This window comes from Castor canadensis, chromosome 9 (assembly GCF_047511655.1).
Source record: "Castor canadensis chromosome 9, mCasCan1.hap1v2, whole genome shotgun sequence".
Lineage (NCBI taxonomy): Eukaryota > Metazoa > Chordata > Mammalia > Rodentia > Castoridae > Castor > Castor canadensis.
In genome coordinates this window covers 141142833-141165003 of record NC_133394.1, presented here as the reverse complement: position 1 = coordinate 141165003, position 22171 = coordinate 141142833, and the positions used below count along the sequence as shown (strand labels likewise).

The 22171-nt window shown below is 35.1% G+C and overlaps 1 long non-coding RNA gene across 3 annotated transcripts in view; it reads left to right on the top strand.

Moving 5' to 3' along the window:
• The window catches only part of LOC141411006 (uncharacterized), a 56382-nt gene extending 40819 nt beyond the window's left edge, over window positions 1-15563 (top strand). For all 3 annotated transcript variants that reach the window (XR_012435862.1, XR_012435863.1, XR_012435861.1), the window contains one exon: window positions 236-15563. This is a non-coding gene — a long non-coding RNA (uncharacterized lncRNA). The remainder of the gene's footprint in view (window positions 1-235) is intronic.
• Window positions 15564-22171: the final 6608 nt, after the last annotated feature.

Below are 22171 nucleotides of genomic sequence, written 5' to 3'. Positions count from 1 at the left end.
AACTTGTGAAAATTTGGTGAATCATTTTCACATACTGTGTTTACTATTCAACAATGAATATCTCCAAATCAGGGGGTTTCACTTGTTCATCATTAAAGTCCAACTCTTGCAGCACTCTCTGGCAGACAATAAATATTTAGTTATTTCTGGGGTTAATGCTTGCACCAAAAATTGACCTCCAGTTTCCAAACATGTAATCAACTTATCTTACAACAGTTTAATATGATGCTTACAGGATGCAGTCTTTCCTGTGTCATGCAGAAGATTCTACAGGACCAAGAAGAGATTCAGGAGAAACATGCTATATTATGAATATCAGTTATCAAGAACCAGTAAGCATAAAAACACATGTTTTATGCTTTATACCTTTATAGTTATTGTCTGTAAATTTTCAAATAGTCAAATGAAAGTCATGTTACTTGACAGCTGTCAATATTAAAAATCTCAGTCTGGACCATGCAGATGTGTGGACATTATTCATGAGTTTCTCTAGTATTTGTAGAGAGATTAAAAAAAGGACCATTTGTGGGATTTACATAGATAACCTGAAGTTAAAAAGATTCTACTAATAGTCTGCTGAAAATTAATTAAGTCACTTTAATAAGGGAGCCAGATTTTTCCCACTAATGTTAGCAACTTAAGCTTTAAAAATAACATCTTTTCCGACCATATATATAAGAAGCAAAATTTACTGACCTTATTTGATTGGTTATCTATTTTTGTCAGTCCCTGAAGTAGCAAACAATTACTCTTGTCAGTTTTTGTTACAGTCTTGGAAAGATCTAGGGCAACTCTTTTTCCTTTTTTTTTCTTCATCATGTTTAAATGCAGACAACAAGGACACTTCACAGGCTGATGTCAAAGACATCAATCGTTTTTTAATGAGGCCATAACCCTGAGTAGCTCATGGAATATTAAAAATAAATGAACATATTGCTGTCACTGGGGATTATACTTTCTTGGCTGAAGGGTATCGATGAGAAAACACAATACCAGAACACAATACACTGAACTGCCTGCATTTCTAAAGACAGTTAATTAGCAGATGCTATATGAACAGTGCTTGTCCAAGTCCTTGGGTCACTCAACTTATGCCTGTGTCAGTGAGAGAACCATACACTGCTTTTCTCAATAGAGGACCAGTTGGCTAGTACACATGACCAGGCTTTATCTACACAGTCAATTGGGAGAATTAAAAGGTCAGTCATTCAGCAGGAAAGATTTCCTTTTAGTGGCCCTGTCTAGCAGGGAGATTATCCTCATGAATGAACAAGAATGAGAACAATAGTTTGTGAAGACCTAGACCCAGTCAATGAGACTACTGAGGGAAAGGAGGAGGTGAGACAGTGGATAGGAAGTAATCATAATGACGTTTAGACTCTTCGTCTTCACCTCAGCTCCCTTGCTAACTTCATTTTGCTTCACTCACTGTTACACAATTAGTGTAGAAGCAAGATGGAACTCCCCTATTTTCCTGTTTATACCTGCTCTCTCCTGCCTGCAGACCATTCACTGCCCATGCTGTTCACTTCCTCTGTGACATCCTTCTTGCTTTTCCTCCTAGCTCATGCCTAGTCATGATGCGAGTCTCAGTTCATGTATCACTACTTGTAGGAAGCTCCCTTGGTTCTTTCAGTCAGGAGGTGCTGGCCTACTGTGGAGACCTGTAGCAAAAATGGTTAGAACTAGCTACCAAATTTCCACCAAAAGGAGCTATCTCTAAGAAGCAGCTTCTTGGACAGAGACCACAATTTCCAGATTTCACATCCTCTAGATGGGATTCTTTAACTAGTTTTTGTCATGACCTGTGGATAGAAATGAAGCATATTATTTTAAGACTTATGTTGTTAGAGAAGTGGTTGTATCCTCTACTCTTCTGTTATCCTGAAGTTGAACATAGACACAGAAAGACCGCAGAGAATAGCCCAAAAAGGAAGCAGACAGCTGAATAACACATGGAGGCAAAAACACATTTCTACCATCTGGGAACACCCGCATTCAAAGCTATTGAAATTTGAAATTCATAAGTTTTACCAAGTAGGGGTTTCCTGATAATGTAATATCCAAGACTTAATTTAATGCATTGACTCTGCCACAGAACCTGCATTTTAAAATTAACTATAGTATGATATAATTACTGTTTTTTCATACAAGTCTTTTTGCTGGTGGATGTAGGAAAAATGGTATTTCATCTTGTAGCTCAGTTGGTTAGCAAACTGGTTAGAACTGTAATAGGGACATAAAAATAGAAGGAATAATGATGACCTGTAAAACTGCTCTATCATGAAAAGCTTCTCTGCGCAGTGATATATGACATTTATCTTCTTTAATCTGAAATTCTTGGGTAGTAAGGGTTAATATCTATATTTTCTAATGTATCACAATCAATTTTTCATTTGAATATATGTTGATTTGTGATTCTTTACCAAGTATTTTGAAAGAATTAGAGATAAAGCTGTGAAAAGAGAGCCTGTTTATTTATTTATTTATTTGTTTATTTTGTTCTTTTGTCCTTTCAAAGGTTGTGATCACTAGAGTAAATTCATCTTCAAATTTTGTTTTCAGTGTCATTGGGTAAGCTTTTTAAAACTCCAAATCCTCACTGGTTTTTAAGTCCAGAGTCACATAGTCATCCAATATAGTAATGTTATCCAAATCTTTCTGTTCAAAGGTATTTTTTTCTTGATTTAAAAAGTTACCAGGAGATGGGTACTATGGGTACTTGTGGCTCATAGATATAATCCTAGTCTCCTGTGAGGCTGACATTTAGAGAGTGGCAGTTCAAGGCCATCGTGCAAACATAGTTCGTGAGACCCCATCCCAATGGAAATAAGCTGGGGTGGTGGTGTGTGCCTGTCATCTCAGTAATTGCAGGAAGCACAATATATGACGATGTTCTCAAAGCCACCCTAGGCAAAAAAATAAACCCTATTTCAAAAATAACTAGAGAAAACAGGTGTGGCTCAAATGTCAGACTACTGGCCTAGCATGCTTAAAGCCCCAGATTCAAACTCTAGTACCATGCACACAAAACGTTATTAGATTCTCTTATGTTCTACAAAGGATATTGATAGCAGTATCCTTTGAAATTGGAGTTTAGCTGATGTAATTTGGTCCCATTATTTTTTGCTCCAAGAATGTCTGAAGTGTTACTTTGTATTGATATATTGGGAAGAGAATTCAGTGTACTTGTCTTAGTGTCTGATGAACCGATTTATTGTCTAAATTCTAATTGCATTCTGCTCATGCAAATGAATTTTTACAGATGACCTTCATATCCACAAAACTAATGAATGGTACAATACCTGATTTCTTCCTCACCGACATCTGTGCAACCTAATAATGCTAGTCCTATGCCCATGTAACAATCTGTCTTTGGCTTAGAGTCTGAAATTCATTTGCTCAACAGTTAAAATTCATGTTACAAGGTCAATTATTATGAATGATACTAGCTTGAAGCTAAGCTTTCTCCTTGTCTTTGTTTGCATGTCAGCTGAATTTCTGTGAGTGTAAATCTCATCAATACTTATCCAAGGAAACTAGTTTGAAGAATAATTGAGAGTGCATCCAGGCAATGACCAAGCACAGTTTGTTTTTTTTTATGCTTTCAGAATAAATTTCAAGGAGTGCACAGCAGATATCTCAGTTTAGCAGCTATATGGATGCATTTATAAAGTAGGGTAGACTATAGATAGGGGTTCTTTGTCAAAAGATAGTGAACATGGTTCCAGGGGCTGCTATTCTGCAGAAGAAGCAACATAGATTAGTCTCCATGAGCTTAATGACTTCTGTCACAATGCAAATGATGAAAATCATCCCCAACCATGAGAAGACTTAAATGTGATAATAGATACACTGTTCTTAGCTAAAGTGACTGGTGTGTGTTGACTTCTTGCTAAATGAAAACTTTAAATATTATTCTATGATACATTTAAAAAATGTAATTTTTCTAGCTGATCTTAAATAGGAACCTGCTGTTCCCACATTCTATTACCAGGATTCCCAACTTTTTCTTGATTCACATACTACTGCTATGAACGAAAGATTCACCAGCTGGGATTGGGTCTGGGCAATGCTAGAGCATCCACTATCTGGCAAAGCAAGGGAACCAAGCTTAACCTCAGATTCCATCTCATTCATAATTCTTGCCCTGATTACATCTGCAATGATGTCTTCATTAATCATTTTCATAAACTTGCAATAAAAATCATCTGACATATTTCTCTTTGCTCATTTATTTCCATTACCCACCTGACATAGAGCTCATTTCTTGAAAAGGAAAATAATAGTTCCTATTGCTTGTTATCAAATTATCAACAATTCTTTTCAATGCTATCCATAAAATCTAATTATCAACAATTCTTTTCAATGCTATCCATAAAATCTTAATGTATCTTAATAAGATATACTTTTGACTTTAAGAAATGACACTAAGTTAAAATAGTAATAATAATGATATTAATAATTTTAAAAAGGGAGGAAAAGAAACAATGGAAAAGGGAAAGAGGAAGAAAGAAAGAAGAAAATAGAGGAGAAAAGAAAATAAAAAATAATAGAAATCTTTTATTTAAAGCCTGTATGTAAAATGATTTTTAAGTTCCTTTTTTCTATTACCTAAAACTTTAACTTAATAAAAGTGAAATCATCATCTCAGGAAATAATTTTTAGCAGTAATCTAAAAATGCTAACATAAGTGAAAATGTTCAGTTAAATTCTGTAATTAATGAGCCTTCTATGTATTAAATTTTCTGTAGCATTATAAAAGAAAATGTGTTTTGCCTAGTGTAACATTACTTAAAGACAGTAAAGTGGACTTGGAGACACATTGAGTTTCAAATGCCAGCTCTAACATACCTAACTTTCCTTTGGGAAAGTGTCTTTAAATCTGTTACTTTTCCTACATGCTGGCAGTAAAGTTGCTGGTTTTATAGATTTTTTTTCAAAGAAAAGTCTGACAATGGCTATGAAGTATCAAGAAGAAGGTCACATACACAGATAAAGCAGATTTTAGTTTATGGCTGCCTGCCTTGGATTTTCATTGCACAGAGTAGCAAGATGCATGTGGTTATTGAGCCACACAAGCTGCTCAGGTAGTGTGGTTCTCAGAGAACTTAGAAGAGAGACAATGCTGGGTCTCATATATCAGCAAAGGTTGGGTTTCCTGGAAGGAAAAGAGGGGAGACTTTGCTACTTTAACTAGTGGCAATGGAATCAGAGGTGACTAAGACGAGATGAAAAAGGAGCTAACATTTGTTCAGCTCCCATGGGTGTCACTTACAGCTTCTTTGGCAGAATTCTTGGCTTGGGTGTTGACAAGAATATGCTTCCATGGAATATATAAAATCACCAAATAGAAACTTAGGATAAAGATTCTGCTGACTTTGGCTTTTGGAGGAAACTGCCTTGTTTGTGCCACATCATCCCACCCTGTAATTGGGAGGATCTGGACATAAAGCAAAGGAAGCTACATTTGTATTTCTTTCAGGACAATGATCAATGTTCATAAGCATTTGTTGAGTGTTGCTATTTTTAGTCACAATGCTGAGCTCCTCATACAACATGCTGCTAGGTAAGTATTTTTAATTAATTGTTAATTAAATGGAAAAAAAACTGAGGTTATCATAGTTCAGCAACTTGATCAAATTTCCAAAGAGAAAGTGACCAAGTCACTACATTTGGATTCTTCCCCCATCCCAGGATTGTTAGCATTTCATTTTTAAGTGTTTCTTAAAGTTATGATTAATTAATTATAAACTTTAGAACATACATAGATTCACATAACCAGCATCATAATCAGAATTCAGAATTATTCTATCACCTCCAAAATTCACTTACGCTATCCAAAGTAGGTCAATCCTCACTCCTACTTCTGGGCCAGTGCAGAGACTAACACAGCATATAACTGTCTGAGACTGGCTGGCTTCTTTCAGTCATTGTAATACCTTTGATGCACAGTCAAGTTACTGTATACATCAATAGTTTGTGCCTTTTTATGGAAGGATAATATTCTATGCCATGAATATATCACAGATTGTTTATGCTCTTATCCACTCTAAGGTAGGAACCTAGATTCATTTGGTATTTCTGTCACTCAGCTAAGAGGGCTATTCTATAGACCCATGGGAAATTTTTTGCATCTGCCTAACAATGTAGAATGTTGATTTTTCTCAGTTCTACTTTCCTTTCTAACACATTACTTCTTCTTTCTCTTACTATGTACATATATACTCAGGTGAGTGTAATGATAAGAGTAGTCTATAGCCAGATGGCTTAGTTTTCAAAAATCTTAAAAGTCGCTCACTGTGTAACATGGGCAAGTTACTTAATCTTTGTGGGTTTATTTTCCTATCTGTCAGACAGGGATAAGAATGTCTACATCATAAGCTTCTTATTAAGATTTCAAAAAGTAATATCTGGAAAATTTCTTCAAAACTGCTTGGTATATAGGTAATACTGAAAATAATGCTATCCCACTGCATCAATTTTTGGGTATAGTAAAAATAGTATGTGAACAAATTTGAAAGCACAGTTTTAATATTTGTATACATATAAGGAATGTATGAGTTTAAGATGAATTTCCAATGTCAAGTGCTGACCCTGTAGCTTAGAAATTAGTGTTAAGTGTCAGATATGCTTGCAGGATACATAGAATATGGAAAAATTAATCAATATCATCCATGTCTGTTAGAAACCCATTCTGAGAACTGACAATAAGAAGTGAATCAGGTTTTACATGGTAAATAGAGAATTATGTTTACAGCTATAATTGAATTTTAAGCACCAAAATAGATGTGTTGGTTCCTTCTACCCTTTGAGAAGATTAAACTTCCATTTCCTATATTCCCCTCTTATTTTTCTCAGCAAAGAGCCAGGACTATAAAGATGAAATCAAAGGATTCTCCCTTTTCTCTGTTGTTTACTGAAAAATGAGATTTTTCTTTCTTTTTTCATCATTGATCTTTTAGACATGTATACTTTTGCTTTTTTCCTTATTCAGAAAGGTAGTGGTGGAGATTATGTGTGGAAAGAATATTAACTTTTTGCTATTTAACCAAAGCTTATACAAATCTATTTGGATCACTAATACATTGTGATTACACTGAAAGTCTGTTAAGATATGGATTTTTCTTTGAATGTTCAAGTGCCTCTGGTTTACAAATAAAGCCACAATGTTTAATCTGAACACACTTAGAATAAGATAGAAAATGACGAATTTACCCTCCTCTTCAAAACAAACAAAATCCAAACTCTTCTGTTATCTCAGCAAAGAAAGAAAATATAGACAAAATAAAATACACCTGCACACAATGCAGTGCAAATCCATAGTGTCTGCTTCTACAAAAGAAATATAGTCATGTTCACTTCTCTTTTACCCATTTTTAGACAATTTACTCAAGATTTGTCATGCACTTAATAAATTTCTCCATTTATCTGACAAGAATTACTGAACTCTGTAAATGGTCTCTATACTTGTATGCATGAAGTCTTATTGTATTCTCCAAATTACATAACAATTTCTTAGACATTTGACAGTGCTACTTGTCTCTTTTCAGATTTTATTTGACTTAAACATTTTATTCTTTTTTGCCATCCCTTCTGTAACTATGCCTAAGAAAGCCAAGTTTACCTTACAATTAGATTCAAATAAGTCTTCCACTAATCTTCCTGTCCTTAATTTCTCCTCCTTTGCTCATCACCAGTTTGAACCAAATAAATTTTAAATCACTCCTTTCTCATTTCTCTGCTTCAAAGTCTATTTATTTCCCATACCTGTTCCATCTACAGTTCCCTAAAAACTTAATTGATAGCAAATTCTACTTCTCTTTTTGTCTGGTAAAACCTTTGTAGTTGTTCCTAATTCATGTTCTTTTCTCATATAGACTTGTTTATCAATCAATTGGATGATCATTTTTTTATTCTACATTAACTGAATTAGAAGCCAAACTATTCTCATTCCTCCACTGCCATCTCCCTATGGATTAAGCTATACCTTATACCTTGTTTACTTATAGTCTCATAGACTTCTAAATTATTTCAAATCTTTGTGTGACTTTAAATAATATTTTATTTTCCCCCATTATTCTTTGGACTGTAGTGGCTAGCTGGGTGGTTCTCATTGCCTTCCATACATCTACAGTCACATGATACTTGAGATTAGCTGGCACTTGATGCTGGGCGATTATTCCTGTTCAGCTGGACCTATCGACTGGGCCAAGTACATATGAACTTGCCTAGTAGACTGGGTTTCAAATAGCATGGTACCTGAGTTCTTAGCTGGGTTTATTTTATCTATTTATTTATTTATTTTGAGAGTGAGCTTCAAGAGATCTAGTTCAGAGCTGTAGGACATCTGATGAAGTACTTCTACTTTGATCTCTCCTCATTAGCCAAACAAGTCAAGACAATCAACCTCAGATTCAAGGGGAGGGAAATGACTACACTTGTTCATGCTGAAAAGCAGCACTTGCATGATAGAGAGGGAAGAACTGATGATGATCGCTTGCAGAATCTTGGAGATAGCCTCTCACTTATTTGTTTCCATTGTTGTCCTTCTTCAATTCATTATTGCTGAATCATCAAAAATAATCCTTTCCAAATATCACTGATTTGGTTAGTCCTATGCTAAGAACTCTGCAATGGTTTCCAGTTTTACTTGAAATGAAGGTAAAAATCTGTAGCATGATTTGCAGAATATTTCACAATTTTGCTCCCCGTTACTGCTGTAAACTGAGTTTTTACAATTGTATGCATTGCTACTGTTTTAACCCCACTGGATTCCTCACAGTTTTCCTTAAACACTCCAGGCATTTTCTTGATATAGTTCACTTGCACTGGTATTTCCCATTGTCTGAAATGTTCTTTATTCAGGTATCTACATGGTTACATCATTCATCTCTTCTAAACTTTTGTTTAAATGTCAGCTTCTCGATGAGGTCTAACTTGAACATCTAATTTAGAATTACAGTCTCATTCCACTTAAGGATTCCCCAGTCTAAGGCAAAAGGTTTTTTTCATTTTTGCTTTAATAGTGATTTTGATGTATTGAATGGTCTGGTGCAATTTTGTTCTTTTACAATCAAATGCAGGTAAGTTTTGGAGAACAGTAGTTTTGGCTTGGTTTAAGAGAACATCACATTGTTGGGAACCAGATATATCTGGAATGTGTCCTCTTGAATCATCTATACTTGTCTTAATCCGTTCTCTCACTGAGGGGCAGCATCACTTCTGCCACACTTGACCATGCTTAGCTTTTACCACATTAGTCTCCTGCTTTCTTTTCTCCATTGATTTGCTCTTTTTCCCAGGTGAAAGAAATGTCCTTTTCAATTCTCCTTTGAACCTCTGTCCTTGCTCCACCTCCTCCATTGATTCAAGCTCCAAATTCATCTTGTGAATATAGTCAGTTTCATGAGAGTAACTTCAATATAATGACTCACAAGTGTGGGTCCTGATGGTCCTGAGTCCTTGAGGCTCCTGAGGTCCTTTAGATAAAAATAGTTTTAAAAATAGAACTATGAACTTATTTGTCTTGTTCATTCTCTCTACAAAAAGCATTAAATCTGTAGCTGTTGATGAGTTAGGTTCTGCAATACAGCTCAAAACATCACAGCTTGTGAAAAAAAGAGAAAAACAAAATGAACTCTCATGTTTTCCAAACAGAGTGAACAAAAGAAGAAAAAATTATAAATGCAAGATTGGATTTTAAAAAGCATAATTGAAAAATCAAGTTAAAAGTTGATTTAGTGTGCAGCTCTGAGAAAGACTACCAAAATGTTTTCTTCAGTCAAAGGAATTCTAGCCCTAATTATTATCACCTAATCATGATATCTCAATTGTTGGGTTTGAGTCCTGATTGATCCATTGTCAATGATATATGAGGTGTTAGACTGAGAACAAAGTTAAGACAAGGTGTCAATTACTACATCTGGAATGGATTGAGTCCTACTTCCCAGCTGTATTGTTAACAGCCTCTTAACACCTTTCATTTTATACAGCATAGGCCAGAGAGGGGTAAGCTAAAGGGCAGGTGAGACAATACAGCTGGAAGTACTTGTATTCTGTACATGCAATCTTCTTCATGAGAAGACTTATTCCATACTCTCAATAGACTTGAATTCTGCTTGTATGAACACTTTCATCTTCCTAACTCTAGTCCACATTTTTCTTAAACACCCACTCCCCTCTACAAATCAAGGAAAGAGTTGAAACAAATTAAATGTATTGGTTACCTATTATACATATATATATATATAAATATTATATATATACTATATTCTGAGAGATCTTATATCAACAAACATACTGAGAGATCAAATGTCAGCAAGCCTTAAGTTTTTAATATCTTTCCTCCAAAAGATTATAGAATTATACTGAATAAACCATATTTCCACTTAAAATCATCCTTGTAAAACTAAGTGATCATACTCACAAGGCAGCTTTAGTCTAAAAACCCCGAATAACTGTACTCACAGCAAAGAAGTACATAATACCTCAGTTAGTCCATGCGTACTAAACAATGGATCAAGGAACTGTTGTTTCTGGGACTACTAAGAACCAGAAGATTGGAAGCTCAAGTCTGGTCATGAAGCCATCTAAGAGTGCCCCTGCATTTATGTAGGTGCCACAGTCTTTGACTATAAAGTTGGGAAGACCTTAAGCTCCATGCAGATCTGAAAATCCTATGGCTTTATGTAAATATGTACTTTTAAGCCCGGAGATGTGGTAGAAATACCAGCTGCAGGCATTTGTCCTCTGAAGCACATCAGTCTTTGATGAGGGAGTCTGTTTTGAGCGAAACTGTCACTCTGATTTCTCTCAGGCCTTGTCCCCACCATCACTCAAAGGACAAGCCCACTCAACTGTGCAATACAAACCAAAAGAAGTGACAGGCAGCCAACAGTCTTGGCCACCAACATCTGTTCCCACTGGGCACTGCCATAAGCATTCAACTCTTGGAGCCACAGGGGGACAGACTGAGGAAAGAGGCAGATATATCTACCTAATAAAAAGTATGGCTGTCTGAAATTTTCTAGGGAATCATGAGGGAAAAGAGAAATTTGGTGATCTAAAATTATATCAGAATGGATAACTAAAGGAATGTGTTCTATGAGAACTTTTGGTTCCAAGATAGAACACTTATTCTTTTGTTGTCCAAAAGATTAATCAAATGAATTCTTCAGAATGCATTTTGAGGGGCTGGAGGTGTAGCTTGTGGTAGAGTACATGCTTTGCCTGCTGAGAACGTGTGAGGTCCTGAGTTCAATACCTAGCACCAAAAAGAAAAAAAAAAAGAAGAAAAGAAAAAGGAAAAGTGCATTTGGTATAGCCTGACTCTATAGAAACTTTATTGCAAGTTGGCCTTAGTTTAAGTGTTTGCATGTAATATATGACTGATATTTTTAATCAGAACCACATTCATTTGTGTACTCTAAATCCCCTACAGCCCCCATTAAAAATGAAAAGTCTTCTGTCTAATAACGCCTGAGGTTGTTGAATTTCGCAAACTCACCATTACTTCTTCCTGTGTTTTATTTTACTACTTGGTCAACAGGAACTGTTTGCTGTGTTTGGAGATTGCAGGTCCCCAGTTGTGTCCAGTGTAAAAGTTAGCACTGGATTCCAAGCTAGATTTGCCATTTGAAACTTATAGGGAAGATTGTTCATGAAATGAAATACTCTGCTAAGAATGTTACGGTCTCATAATCTCTACTTATTAAGTTGTCTTGTGTGGTGACAGTTTTTATTAGCATTTCCTTCTTTTCCTTTTTTTTTCTAACAGTCAGCAATAAAACTTTCCTCTTACCCTCAACACACACCTATGAGTTGATAATTATTCCCATTTCAGATGGGAGAGTTTTGTGTTGCTGAGACATATTTAAAACATTTTTTTCAAAATATATATACCAGACTTAGGAATTACCCTTATCTCTGTGTGATGGTATAAATTGGTTGACTTCTTTCCTTATAATCTGTATTTTTTAAACAATCTTCTCCTAATATACAATATTTACGTGGTTTTCTTTAGAGATATTTCCTCAGAAATCTTACACATTTATTCGTATCTACCATGAAAAACTCTTCAAATGTCAATGGATGATGCTAAGATATTTTTGATAGATGGCGTGGGACTTCACATAAAGTCAAACGTGGAAGGCAGCACTCGCAATGCAGAGGTGAAATAATTGGCAGATGAAAGCAAAACTGGAAATGCTCATGATGAGGAACATTCTTCCCCCTTCCTTTGCCTTCCAGTTCATCACAGGTAATAGCACTGACTCCACAGGGACATATGTGCCTGCCATCTTAATAGTCGGAAGAGTTAGCTTGACTTCCAACGATAGCTGCACAGAAATACCAAGCAATAAAGAGCCTGGGAGCCCGGTGTGAGAAACAATTAGAGAACACTTCATTAATGCTTAATGATGCAGAGCAGGCATACAGCAAAGCTGATTGTGTGCTCTCTCTTAGCCAGTGATCCTCACACAATGCCAGTGTGGTGTTACAAATGCCCCCTCTGTAGGATGTGGATCAAAGAAGGCAGGAGATAACATTATCTGGGAAAGCTGGTATGAGATTGGAGAGAAACCAGAAAATGACCACTGTGGATCCCACTGACTGACAATCTCAGTGTGCATTGGGGAAATGTTATATACTTCTCCTATTTGGTTCCCTCAGCCTAATTCCTAATAGGCATGTTAAATCCCACTGAGGATTTCTGTTCCTAATAATGCATTAAGCATCTCAGTTGGAAGGTCCCATAAAGCATTTTCCCCTGCCTTTTTCTCTATCACACTGCAGTGAAAAAGGATTAAAAAAAATACTGCACAGGTGCAGGTTGCAGCTGTTGAGGGTAAACTTGGTTCTACTATATTAATTCACGTCCCATTAGGGGAATTAGAGAATAGTGTAGTTCCCATAAAAAGAAAAAAAATTGTCTTCATCAAAGAAGAAAGAAGTTTCCCATCTAGAGTACAACATTGTTTCTGGCCAAAGGGACTTTTCTAAATGCAATTTCCTAACTCAGCTGAACAGCCACAAAGACAGAAAGGGAATTCTTTGGTTTTAGTTTAAAATTATTTGTTTAAAATTAAATATATGTTTGCGTGTACATGCTCATATATACTTACACAGTATCTCTACAAACTCTAGTGTACTGAGAGATAGATAGATGATATAGATATTGATATATATAAAGTCCCAAGAAGCCATATTTATAGATTTCTTTCACTGTACTTATTTCCAGGGGGGAAAAAAGAGAAGAATCAATGACAACATATTCGTTTTACTACATATTTATTTCCAAAAGCAAATCACATATTGGGCTGTTCTTGGTATAAAAAAGTGTCATCCTCTTCTTTACCATCTACACCTATTTATGCTTAACACTAATGCTAAAAACCATGACCCTAAGGATACAAGACTGCAACTATTAAGTGAGAATTCACATATGTTTAGTGTGATATAATGGAAATAGTAGATAAGTAGTAAGGATGGAAAGAATAAAGGAAGGAAGGAGAATGGAAGAAAGAGAGGGAGGAAGGAAAAGAAGAGGACAGGAAGGAAAGGGAAAAGAAGGAAGAAGGAGCAAAGGGAGAAGGAAGGAAGGAAGGAAGGAAGGAAGGGAGAAGATATCAAAAAGGGAAAAGATAGCAGAAGGGAAAGAGGGAAGCAGATAGATCTGTGGCACATTGTCCTCTATTCATTTGCTCGAGTGATTTTAAACTGCTGAAATCCTCAGATTTTTCTGAGAAGATAATTGTTCCTGAACTGTTTACCTTCCAGAATCATCATAAAAGTCCAATAAAACAACTTTTGAAAAGTTTTAGTCTGTAATGAACTATATGATGATTGTTACGGTTTTAATATAAAATCTTCCCCATGGCTTATGTTTTGAATGTCGGATGGCCAGCAGGTGGCTCTATTTTGGGAGGTTGTGGAAACTTGGAGGGGGAAACTAGCTAGAAGAAGTAGGTCATTGGGGATGTGATTTTGAAGGTTATACAGGGACCCCAGTCTTTTCCTCTGTCTCTGTTGCTTGGCCACTATGACATGTTTGGTTCTACCTTACCTTACCCTCCCTGCTATGATGCCACAATGGACTGACATCTCCAATACCAAGAGCCAAAGTAAATCATTCCCTCTTAAGTAATTTCTGTCAGGTAGTTGGTTACAGTGATGATGAAATTTACTTACACGATCATATTGTATTCTTTGTACTCAGATCACCCTATTCTTTAATATTTCTACATACTCATCTTCACATCCTATGAAAATCTGTGTTCTTCCTGCTTCTACCACACCTTCTAACCTATTGGTATCTGTGCATCTGGTGATCATTCTTTTCTCTGTGACCTGACTACATAGATGAAATTCCTTGGCATTCATGAAGCACTATGATGCAAGCCGTGTTTGCCACAGAAGTTCACCTCCAGCACCTGTGCACTGCTTGACCTCCCTGTCAGGGAGAATTCTCATGCCTCATATTTCTTGGTCCAGCCTTCATTGTTATCTCCCTCTATTCCCTTTTCTCTTTTCTCATTTCTCAGGCACCCACAATTGAATGTTCATTTTTTATAGAGTCATATATCTGTCACTGATTTCTTTACTTTTCTACATAGAGCATGTGGAAAGGTTAAAGGTGTCTCAATGTTAGCACCCAAAATAGCAAATAGAAAAAACAACATACATTCTAGAAAAAAATTGGTGGCATTCTATTTAATATGACTAATATTAAATATTAATATTAAATATATTAAATATATTTAACCATTTATATAATGGTTAACTATACATTCATAAATTTAGAAGTAACAATTTGTGGCACTACATCCCCAAGTTTCTTCATTGAATCCATGGTAGAAGTGGCTAAATTAGAAACCTGATCAATACAGTATACTGGAATTGGTACAACAGATTGTATCTCTTTGCTTTCTATCTCTTAGAATTTATGAACTAAGACAAGAATGAGAAGCATTACATTAATTATTTCAATGTTTGTGTATCAACATGTTTGATGATTGCTCAGAATATATAAATATTGGCTTTCATAAATTGAAAGAGACAGACATGTCAATAACTGAGACAGTTTAACCTATTATATGATTGATGTATGCTTGGGACTTTGTGGGACACCTGAGTTCTTCATGCATAGCTGAGCATGGGAAAGACTTCACAAAGGAGAAAACCTTCAAATCTGTCTTGGGGAAAGGTTGATCAGGAAGGACTAAGTTACAGTTAGGTAGGAGCAAGAAACCCTAATGTACTATTACACAGTGGAGTGAGTGGAGATCACAGTGATGTACTCTTCATTGGAACAAGCTAGAAGAAAGTATCTTAAAAGATTTTAGCATGAAGAAATAGTAAATTTTGAAGAAATAAATATATTTTACCTGATTTATACATTACAAAAAGCATATAATATTGAAACACTACACAGTACTCATCTAGTATGCACAATTTTATGTCTTGCCCTGAATTCAATCTCCAGTATGGCCAAAATAATTTAAAATTTTTTTAATTAAATGAAATATAAGCTAATATATTTGTCAAATCTCCAAGTTTGATTTTGATTACATACTCTTCCTCAACAATATTCCTTTTTCTCAAATTATTTCTGGTTGTATTTGTTTATTCAGAAACAAATTTATTTGTTTAGTATGGTGATGCTAGAATTTTCAGTCTTTAATTCCATGAGACTGCTGTCTAGAATTTCTGTGCATTTCTTCCTTACAAGGAATGCTGCAGTGACAAGGGTTGTACAGTGCTCCAGACATCTTGGTAAAAAAGAGAATTATGGAAGCTTAAAAAAAAATTTAAAGAAACACACACACACACATACACATATATTTACTATATTTTGCAAAATTTTATACATGTCCTTATAGAGTAAGTTTTCTTTCTCTGGAAAAAATAATAGAATTTATAGCTGTTATTAAGCTTACATTCATTATAAAATGTATTATATTTGAAAATTACAGAACTCCTTTACATCAGAACTGACTACCATCTATACAGTAGTCCTCCTCTTATCTTGGGGTCATGCTCTAAGACCTTTAGTACATTCCTGGTTTTCCTATGCATACATATCTATCATAAAGATAAATTAATAAGTTAGGCACATGTAAGAAATCAAAAATGCTAATAATATGATGGAAGAATTATAGCAGTATAATGTAAAAAAGTTGTATAAATGTAGTCTTCCTATCTCTTTCAAAATTACTTATTGGATTGTATTACATTTTTGTACTGCAATTGTCTATGGGCAATTTCAAACAGTGGATGGTGAGTTAGCACTGTACCAATCTTCCCTTTAACCTCCTGACTTTAGATGTACAGCTTAAATACTCATCTAGTGCATCTGTAGACCAGTCCTTTGTCTGTCTGTCTGCATGCACAGGAGTTAGTTCACTGTCTGATGCATATTAGGCACTCCATAGCTGATAATTATTACTAACTTCACCTAGCTTGTGGCTTTCACCTTCCTTTGACTGAGCCTACTTACCTATGGAAGCAGACACTCCTACAGGACCCGTCCCCCCATCATTGGCCCAGTGCCATAGGTTTTCTTGCTCCTTTGCTAGTTTTGGGTTTGTCTGTTCTCTTGGATTGCTAATCTTTGCAGGAAACACACATGCTTACACCTACTTCATATCATAGAAGCAGTAGAGGCAGTTTCCACTGGGCTTATCAGGAGCAAACCTAGAAATGTCTCCTTTCCTCTGCTATCTTTTCCCCTTCCTGTTTTTAAGCCAACACAAAGACTATACAAATATAAACAGGTTTACATATTGAAAATTTGGACAGTGCTCCCCACCCCCAAATAAGACAGTAAGAGAGAGATTTATATGTATAATGGAGATGGGAAGACTCCAGCTAGGACATGGATCTTCCTACTGTGATTTCCTCTTCATAAGACCCTCCACTGGTCTGACTCCTCTGCTATGAACACAAACAAGCAACTAAGTGGTCCAAATCCAGCCTAAGTAATTAAGAGTCTAGACAAAACTCAAATTGTGGATAGCCATATAATTTAATGTAAAGAAATGACATTAAAAATTTGAAATGCCATTTTATGGTGAAGTGTCAGAAGATCTGGCACTATGAGTCTTGTTTTTACTTAGCAACAATCATTTATAGATTAGCAGTCACTGGCTTACTTTTAATTAGTCACATACTCTCTCACTGCCTATTGCTTTATTCAGTACTGCTTCATTTATTTACACTGTGATCTATCTACTCATGTAGATAGAAGGTGAATAGTACCCATTAAAATCTGTGTTTGGAAAGGAAACATTTCTTAATTAACACTGTAGCTCACTTTTCACAAGATTCAATGATCCCATCTTCGTTTTACAGAGCAGTGTTTCTGAAGACATAGGCCCAGGATGCTGTCGTGACAACTGTACCTGTAATGCTCATTTTTTATTATTTTATGTTCTCCAAATTGGCATCCTTTAGCCTTTAGTTTTCCTAACCCAATCTCAATCTTGATATAGGGCTACTACCTCAAGGTGAGAACAATTCCAGGGTTAGAATGACATCTGGATTATGCATCTTTGTGTGAAAATATTTTAGCACAGTCACTCATTCTCATCTGGTAACAATTTTGTCCCCAAAGAACGGTTGGCAATGTCTGGAGACATTTGTACTTGAGTTGCACTGAGAGACTTTGTGCTGCTGTCATCTGGTTGGAGATGTTTCCAGAGATGCTATTAAAAACATCCTACAATGCACAGAAAAGTTCTCATACCAAAGAACTATCTGGTTGAAAATGTCAAAGCTCCTGAGCTTTGGAAGTACCACTTTAGAATTTTGTCAAGATTGGGAATGCCCTAAAAAAGCCAGGGCTATCTATTTTGCTCATAGTTCTACTTTTAAGTGAGAGCCACAGAAAATCATTCTGCACCTTTGTAAAGTTTGGTGAGGACTTAAAGGAACTTTCAGATGGAACAATATTACCTTTGGTGGTCCTCAGTTGCATACAGTTTAGAAGTCAAATTACCTAACCTTACCAAATTACCAGTCCTCAAGCATTAATACATATTAGAAACATCTGGAAGGCTCATTAAAATATGGCTATATGCTTCTTTTATTTTGGCTATGACGAGACATTTATTTTATTCTTTTTATCATCATATTATTGTTGTACTGGGAGTACATTGTGACAATATATCCTAGCTAAATTCACCCCCTTATGTATGAAAATGGATATCTGCACCTTATCAATGGGGTTTCTAGTTACATAGGACTAGGGTATTGGTAAAAAGTAGCATTTGTTACAAGTTCCCTGGGGGTGCTGATGCTTCTGGCCCACACCCTGTAGTCTGTTCAGTTCTTTCAATCAGGACCAAGAATGCCTATCATGCATCTATAGCAAAATCAGACGGAATTCCTTTTTTAATTTCTGTTTATAGGTAGGTTCGGGTCTTATTTGTTTCAATTATCTACTTTCTGTTTGCTTATTTTTATAGTGACATCTTAATTCTGTTCTTTTTACTCTAAATGACCTTTATTGCCACTTTTCATAATATCTCCTTTTAAGAAAATAGTGATAGGAAAAAACAAAACACAAGTCAAATCTATAAACAAGAATTCTGGGTCTTTCCCTTTAATTGACTTATTACTGTTGATTTAGCAACTGATAGTATTGTTTACATTTAGTTAGAGGTAAATTGGCATCCCTACACCTAAACAGAAATTAACTGAGTAGTATGAATTCTGCCTTGCTAATATTAGGCATGGTTTTTTTCACTTACGTTTATAAACCCTGGTTTTGGCACCTTGTTGTTAAATTTTATTTCATGAAAAATTTTATGAGCAGAAAAGATGGGCAAGATATAAGTAATGAGTAATACATCCTTCAGGGCCTATTAAAAATGCAGCCACACATAAAAAAATTTCTTTGTGAAATTTTCTTGCTCTCAAAATTCTGAAATCATATTGCAATGATGCTCTCTTCTGAATTCTCTTAGAACAGTATCATGGTCTTTATATGTCAGGACTTTTTAATGTTTTACTATTTTGAAGAATGTAATATTTGATAAGTTAATGGAAAATATGCAACATAAACAGAAGTAAAGAAACATAGCAATAGAACAGAAGTTCCTGAACCCACTTGCTAACTTCAGTAATTTACTGCTGTAAGCACTTCTGGGCAATCCTGGACATGTGTTCTTGTCCCATAAGTTTGAGTTTCTCTAGGACTGTTTCTAAAACATATCTGAGTGGAGCTGCCAGACTGTAGGGTGTGTATATGATTATTTTAAGAGATGCTTTGAATTGTTTTTCAAAGTGGATGTGCCATTTTACACATTGCAACAGGCACGCGTTATTCTTTCTTTAAAACTTAAGCAATACTTCAGTAGAGTTATATTAAATACATTTTGCTAGTCCATCCAAGGTGCAAAACAGCATTTCATTACGGTCTTGTTTTTTCTGTGACAAAACTTGCACATTAATTTGTCTTACTTTTGCCTGTCCTGTTTCTAACTATGAAATATTGCTTACAAACTTTTCTCCCAGTTGACCCTGTGTGTGTGTGGTGGGGGGAAGGCAGGCATAAATATATCCTGGGGAGAAATTGATGAATGCGAGTTCTTCATTTTTTTCCCTGTATTGTTGTGCTAGGTGGGGGTACATCATGGGTACAAAGGTTATTATAATATATCGACTATATCATACTTGAATTCACACCTCTCTCCTTTATCCCCCCTACTATGATTCCTGGAATACTTTCAACAGGTATCATTTTTGCATTTATGTACATGTGTACATATTTTTTTATTCCTATCCAGTTTCCCCGCCATCTTCCCCCTCCCACTGGTGCCAACCCTCCCCGCTGGGCAGGAGCTGTTCTGCCCTGTTGTTGTCCGATTTTGTAGAAGAGAAAAGAGAAAAGAGAAAAAAGAAAAAGAAAAACATGACATTTTTGCTCATTTGAGATACAGGGAGTTTCCTTGTAATATCTCCAAGTATAGATGTTTATCTCCTCTAATTACCTATGTTCTATCTTTGTCTCTTTCTTGTGGTGGTTGCACCAGTTTAAGATTTCTACATTCATTCTTGTGTATGTAGAGAGTATATCACCCATATTCAAGTTCTCAGTTTCCTTCTTTTACCCTACCCTCCCACGTATGACCCCCTTTAGTGTGACCAGTATTTCATAATATGCTGCGTTTGTGCTCGATCTATATTCCACATGAGGGAGAACATACGATTTTTGGCCTTTTGAGCTTGGCTACCTTCACTTAAGATGATGTTCTCCAGTTCCATGCATTTGCCTGAGAATGACAAAATCTCATTCTTCTTGTGGCTGAGTAAGATTCCATTGTCTATAAATATCACATAATTTTAATGCAATTGAATTTACCAATCTTTTAGATTGTACAGGTTTTGTTCTTTTTTAGGAAAACACAATTACAAAGGTAGCCTTCTATATTTTTAACAGTTTTGAATTTTTCTTTCTCATTTTATTCCTCACTTGTTTGGATTTATAAGTGTGGTATATGGTGGAGACTTGTCTATACTTATGATCTACATTGCCATCCCTTATGTAATTTCAATATATTAGTGGGTTTTATTTCTGGAATTTTTGGTTTATTCCATTTGTCATTTTACCCACCTTTGTACTAATATCACAGATTCTTACATAATAAAGCTTTACATGTATATTAATGTTTGACATAGCATGTTTTTACACATATGATGCTTTTTTTTTTCTAGCTATTCTGTTTTGCATGTATTTAGGACTCTATTCTATAAATTTCCAAAGAAGAGAAGAAATAATGGGAATTTCATCAGAATTGCATTGTATCTGTGACTCAGTTTGAAAGGAATATTATTATGATGATATTGAATCTTCTCCCACACATTCATATGGTATTTCTTTCTATTTACCTTGGTGTTCTTTTATGCTGTTCCTCAGAGGCATATATTTTTCCTGTAAATAAATTATGCATATTTTGTGAAATTTATTCCTACATATTTTAAATTTTGTTGCCATTATAAATATTATCTTCTTTTAATATATTTCAATTTCAGCTCTATACAAATATAATTGGTTTCTATATTGATTTTATCTCAGCCACTCTGCTTACCCATTTAAAATAAATTTATTGCTTTATTTATAGATGGTAAATTTTTTCAGAATGGATATCTATATATATGATGACTTTTGTTTTATGATTTTCTGTGTATTTACTTAGCTACCTATGTGACTCTAATTGACAATGTTAAGCAGGTACAGTGATGTTATTATCTTTCCTCTTCATTCCAATCCTGGGAAATAGGAGAGTGCCTCTCAATTGCTTAATATGGAGAATGATTTTTTCTATACATTTTAAAAATCAGTTTTAATTGACAAGATCGTCTACATTCATGTATTCTGCATTTCCATTTTGGAGTAGACAAAGTGCATATACCCTTAATAAGATTAGAACTCCATTCTAATCCTAGTTAAGCAAGATTTTAATATCATAGATTTTAAATTTCATCAAATTACATTCTCTTAATCTGTAAACTCAATGGATTAAATATATACATATATATATATATATCTGTCTATCTATCTATCCATTTCTTTTGTTAACCCCTCTTATATTCCTATGTCAAATCTGAGGCATTTGTGATAAATTATTTATATTACACAATTATTTTGAATACCACTGAATTTTGTTCAATAATATTTAATTTAGGTATTTTACCTGTATTGGTGTGAGACATTGACCTGTAAATTTTCCCTTTTGTACCGTTTGTTATCTGTTTTGGGCAATAAGGCCACATTGGTTTTAAAGATTTGGTGGTAGAAGTGTTTTTAAACAAATGTTATGATATATTTCCTGAGGGTTTGGAAAAATTTCTGAAAGCCATAGAGGCTGAGATTTCACTTGTGATAATAATCACTTTGCAACTGTTTATATATAATGGAATAAGACATTTTTTAATGCATTCAAATATTTTTTGATTATCTATGCATACCTGAGGAGATATTAGTAAGGAAGATTTCCTGAAGTGGGTGATATGTGACAAGTTTTATTTTGTTGTTTGTTAATTTTTTTTTTCATTGCTGGGCATGGAACCTGCTACCTCATGCATACTAGACAAGTATTGTACCCCTGAGTCACACCACCAGCCCCTGAGGGCTTTTTTTAATTTGTTTTTGTTTGTTTCATTG